This window comes from Marmota flaviventris, chromosome 6, assembly GCF_047511675.1.
Source record: "Marmota flaviventris isolate mMarFla1 chromosome 6, mMarFla1.hap1, whole genome shotgun sequence".
Lineage (NCBI taxonomy): Eukaryota > Metazoa > Chordata > Mammalia > Rodentia > Sciuridae > Marmota > Marmota flaviventris.
The window spans coordinates 122,299,282-122,305,511 of record NC_092503.1 but is presented as its reverse complement, the minus strand read 5'-3'; positions in this window follow the sequence as shown (position 1 = coordinate 122,305,511).

Genomic DNA, 6,230 nt, shown 5'->3' with positions numbered 1-6,230 from the left:
TTTTTAGATTTTTTTTTTTAATCTGTAAAGACTCAAACTACACAGGATGCCCTATGTTCTATCCCTTTATCTTTCTCTTTTAACTCTCACATTGGGGCACTAGAAAGTTCAATGGGTTCTGATCAAGTCCAGCTGTCCTCCTCTCCATCCCAGTTCTTTCAGGGCTCTTGAAGAGCTGAATTCCACCCCTAGACTGTCTCAACTCCTGCCTTGGCTCTTTTGATCCCAATAACTGGACTTGTGTGGCTAGTGATTCTGGCCTTTTGCCTTACTCCACATCTACTTTCACAACTCCCTGGCCCTGATGTAGAGCTCTTTCTGAAATGTTCTGCTTGGTTCCCCACCTGCTTGCACTAAGGATCTGAACTTTTTGCAGAGATTGGAGATTGTCAGCATGAACTGAAAGTTTTTGGACTATGCTGTAATATAGAGAAGTTCTTGTGAGCAGCTGTATAAAGGGTTTTCCTCATAGGAAATGATCCAGAACCAATATAACTGCTTTTATTCTAGTATTATAAGTCTTGTAACTCTTTCTGGCTTCAGTTTCCTTGGAAATAATCAATTTTGTTTATCTGTGTTGTCAGAGATTTGTGGGGGATAGGAGGTGATGCTGGAAATTAAATCCAAAGGTAATTTACCATTGAGCTATGTCTCCAGTCCTTCTTGTTTTTTTTTTTTTTTTTTGGGGGGGGGGGAGGGGTAATTTTGGGCCAGGGACTCACTAAATTGTGGAAACTGGCCTGAAACTTGAGATCCTCCTGCCTCAGCCTCCTGAGTTATGGAGATTACAGGCATATAACATCATACCCAGTTAGAAACTTTCTTTTTAAAAAAAAAAATAAACACTTTTATTAAAGCATAACTCACATACAGAAAATCACACATATCATAAGTGAACAACCAGATGGATTTTACAAAGTAAACATAATTGATGAATCAGAAAGGGATAGAATGATTTTAGTACCTCTATGCCCATTGCCATTCCCAAAAGACAACCACAGAACAAAGTACTACTGTTCTGGTTTCTAACATGAGAGATTACTTGTGATCACTATAGAGCCGCAATTATACACACATCATACAAATGCTTGCATGTCTACCTTCTCTGATGAGATCCATGTGTGTGGTATATGGCAGTACTTTATGTCATTGCTGTACAATTTTCCATTGCTTTGATATCCTACAATGTTCCTGTTTTTCTGCTGGACATTGAGGTACTTTCAGCATCTTTGTTTTTTTTGAACCAAGCTGCTTTGAACATTGTGCACACATATATTCTAGTGTGCATAGTGACACATGTCTGTTGGGTTATACTAAGAATGGAATTTCTTGGTGTCAAAGTGTAGCCTAATAGATACTGTCCAACAGTTTTAATAAGTGGTTGTAGCTTCAGCAAATGAGAGTTCCAATTATTCCACATGATCAGGACATGTTCATTGAAATTTATGATGAATTACTATTTTTTGCCACATAAATGCACCTAGAAAGGAAAGAGGCAGTGGAGTATTATATAAATCACTCAAGTGAAACTTCAGGTGAAGCATGCTATTGTTCTGGACCATGAAGTCCTCATCTCTAAATCAGTGATAATTTATAATATTATGTTTTTCTGTAAAAGTTACTCATTTTGTGATTTTCCTGATTCCTCATTCTTCTTTCATCTCATATTTCTGGCATCTCCGTGTGCCACCCCAGGATCAGCTCTTGGTAGACATTAAACAATAGATATGTTCATGTGTGCCGAGGTAGCACTGTTTCAAGTGCAGTGGTGGAATTGGTCCAAGAACACTGATCAGCTGAAGGGCTTAGGAAGAGAGAGTGGGAGGTGAACAAGAAGAATTTGCAATAAGCATTCTTAGCCTTGGAGTGGTGTTATTTTGTTTCAAACAGCAAAGCAGAATTGGAGCGTGGTCAGAGTTTGAAAAGAGCCTCTGACAGAGGTATGCTTCAGTCACCATGGATGAATGACTACTCACACCTACTCCTCAATGCCTGGGCTAGACATGTGGGACCTTCCAGTCTCCTTCCTGCAGTGTTCTCCCAAAAGAAAGTTTGAGCTATGCCATTGGGTGGGGTAGCTTGTGGCCTTTCTGCAAGGGAGACTTGGAGAATGTGGATCTGACATTATCAACTTCTGTACAAGGTAGGGTCTCTGAGCCCCAAAAGGGGTATAGATAAGACCATAAGACCATTAGGACTGTGGCTAGTCATGATAATAAAAGTAAAGCAATTACCAGTTGTTTAACCTTCTTCGGTTAAAAAAAAAAAAACATACCTAAAGAGTATCTGAACATTTTCTTCATTTTAATTATTTTATTTTATTTTTACTTTTATTTGCATTTATTTTATGCTGAACTTACTCTCATGCCATACATTCTTGTTTCTTTAGTTTATTTTTGGGATATCTTTTTCTACTATGCAACCTCCTCTTCTGGTTTAGGAACAATTTGTTCCTTCTCTGAGAATCATCTCAGTGTGGCAGGGGGAACTCATATATGGGTAAATCCAATCATGAGCTCTGTAAGTGCCGTGGTGCATCTTGGGTGTTTTGTTCACCTGGATCTGTCCAAGCACGAGCAACAAAAATTCAGGACTCTTTTAGGGCCACCATCCCTGTGTCTAGCCCCACTGTTTAGCCTGGGCACACCTCCCAATTCCACCATTGTAACACAGAATGGCACACATTACTTCTTTAAAGTGACATCTTTCAGATACTTAGTGGCATGCATACTCTTGATGGCCTGTGCAGTTTCAGTGTCCTTAAAGTGAACATGAAGATTTGAACCTTTTTATTTGGGTGATTTTGTGGGGTTTTGGGGTCAAGAGAGTAGCAGACAATTTTCACAGATCACCTCATGCCACTTATGGGAAGAGACCATTTTAGTTATTTTTTAAAATTTTGTTGTTTTTGTTGTCAATGAACATTTATTTTTATTTATTTTTATGCAGTGCTGAGAATTGAATCCAGTGCATCACACATGCCAGGCAAGTGCTCTACCCTGAGCCACAACCTCAGTCTCCCATTTTAATTATTTTATTTCTCATTGTTTTCTATAGTTACAACTCCCAAGAGCCACACCTTAGACCTATTCCACTCTCAAAATGTACAACTGTCAAAAGTCCAGAAGTGACACAGCTTCCCGAAGCTGTGCAAGGTATGCCAGAGGACTTGCCAAACCAAATGTTTGCCCAACAAGCCACTTTATTTTTTCAGTATTTGAAGCAACCACCCAACAGGGCATGTTTTGTTCCCATACCTGGAACATAATGCCTTGTGATTCCTCAAAGATCTGAATGATTGCACTCTGCTTCAAGCAAATACCTGATCTGGTACTCAATTCTGAGAGCAGAGAAATTCTGCTTCCTCTCATCTTCCCAGCAGCACAGCTGCTTATTAACAGATGTGTAGTTATCACAAGCACACCCAGGTGATCCTCCTTAGTCTCTGGCCGTCCTGGCCTCCTGGAGCTGGCCAGACCAGCTGGCTTTTGTATGGTTGAGCCTTTCTTATGGGGCCAGTTGTGGACAGATAATTTAACAGCCACATCTGCTCTGCCTTTCTCCATCTTCTTCTCTCTTCCATGTGGTACTTCCTCCTGAAAAATTGCCTCATTCTTTCATGAAAACTCTTTGTTTGCCTCCCTTATTCCCTGCTAGAGGGGCAGGCCATCCATCTATTCAGTCTAAGAGGACTCTGCAGAGAATGTGACTTAAATTACCTTCTGAGTAGAAGCCCCACTGCCCCTGCAAAGTCCTGAGGCACTACTGTGGCACTACTCCCTGTGTTTTCTAAAAAAGTAGATGTTCCCCAAGGAGGTCAAGTGTTGAGTCACCAAGCAATGGGAGGCCCACTATGGGTTATTTCCCCCTGAACCTGGAGGAGGCTTTGGGATTAAGGAGAGCATCTAAAGTTCAGCATAGAGAGCAGAGCAGTAAGGAGGGAACTCATGAGCACACCTCATCCAGGGTGTTTGTGTCCCCTGCTCCTTCCTCCAGCTAACCATCATGCTTCACCTTTGCCACACCTGAGAGGAGGAGGTGCAGCCCAAGCTGGAATCCCACTCAGTGTGCTCAGAGGCTTGGTCCAACTACCACCTAGTAAATATTGGAAGATATCTCCAGCCTAATCTCCAGCCACTCCTTGAGCACCTAGGTGACCCAGATCCTCAAATCCCAACCCGCACATCTCCCTGCTGAATCTTCCAAGGGTTATATTGCTCTGTCACCATTCAACATGCATGTAACAAAACCAAATTCTGGAATAGCTCTTCATAGTTTATTAGCATTTTCATGTGTATACTTACTCCACTTAATCTCCACAAAAGATCTTCCTGGTAGTTGCTATTATGCTTATCCCAACACTTGGGAAAATGAGGTTACAAAAGGTTAAGGGATGTTTCAAAGCAACACAGCTACACAGTGGCCAAGGTCACTTGCATAAGCAATGTATCTGATGTCCAGTCATATGCAGGAGAACATCAGAGGCATTCCTAGAGAACCCAACCCTGTTTCTTGGTGTCAGCACTGAGCCAATCAAATCTTTCATTTTTTTCTTCTTGCTTATTGCACTGGTCAGAATCTTCAGTGCAATGTAGAATAGAATATAATCAATGAGAACAGATGTTCTTATCACAATCCTTAGCCTCCAGAGCCACTGGGAATACAGGTGTGTGCCACTGTGCCTGGCTTGTACTCTTGATCTTACAGGGAAAACAGTCATCTTTAACCATTAAGCAGGTATTAGCTGTGGGATTTTTTTAATGTCATACTGTAGTTTGGATTCAGGGTTTCCCCCAAAGATCCATGTGTTAAACACTTGTGAGATTGTAGAAGAAAGTTACATCATTGGGGACATGTCCTTATGGGGAATTTGGGGACCCTCACACCTTCCCTCCACTTGCTCTCATTCTCTCTCTCCATATTTATATGTTTATGCAAATATATAAATACATATATAATATAATTATATATGAATGCATACATATATAATTATATATGAATACATACATGTATAATTATATATGAATATATATATATATATATATATATATATATATATACACTCCTTTTTGTGTGGTTTCCTTCTTCATATGTTCCCCTCCATGATGTGCTGCCTCTCTACAGGCCCCAAAGCAACAAGTCAGTCAACCATGAACTGAAACCTGCAAAACTATAAATCAAATTAAAACTTTTCTTCTTACAATTTTAAACCATGTATTATGTCACAGTAATGAAAAGCTGACTAACACATGCCCTTTATCACGGAAGTTCCCTTTTAGTCCCTGTTTATAGAGAGTTCATAATCAGGAATGGAGATTGGATTTCATCTAATGTCTGTCCTGCATCTATTAAGGACATCATATACCTTTTCCTGTCCATTAATATGGCAAATTAATGGGGTGCAGTGGCACACACCTATAATCCCAGGAATTTAGGAGGCTGAGGCAGGAGGATTGTGAGTTCAAAGCCAGCCTCAGCAAACGCAAGGCAGTAAGCAACTCAATGAGACCCTATCTCTAAATAAAAAATTGGGATGTGGCTCAGTGGTTGAGTACCCCTGAGTTCAATCCCCAGTACACCCCCCCCCCCAAAAAAAGAAGGCAAGTTAAATTAATTTTTAAATGTTAAACCAACCCTGAATTCCTGGACCAAATTCTCACTTGGGTATAATGTGTTATTCTTTTAATATTGAATTTGATTTTCTACAACTTTATTAAGAACTTTTTGCAGTTATATCCATGAGAAATATTGGTCTTTAGTTTCTTTTCTTGTCATGTGTTTGCCAAGTTTTGGTATTGGGGTAAATAATTGAGTTTAGGCATATTTCCTTTGCTTCAATTATCTAGAGACTTTGCAATTATTTCTTCTCTAAGTATTTGGTTGAATTCATAATTAAAGCTATTTGTGGTTTTATTTCACAAGGATCCTTGGTGTTACTTAGAATAAATAAATAAAATAATAAAAATAATCCAGAAAATGTCAAAAACTTACAATCCTAACTGCTATTGTTAATTTCAACTTTCTTACCAATAGGAAACAGTGCCATTATTTTTAATTGTCCCTGCCAGCCCCAGGAAGAATGAAGCTGGTGTCTGGATGATGTTCTAGTGGCAATTTGTGAGCTGAATTCACAAAGAGCTTCTTTCTCATCTGACCCAAATATTTCAGCAACCAGTGACTTCTGAGAATGAGTATTATTTCAGATGCTGTAGGGATGTTCTTTCTCAGCC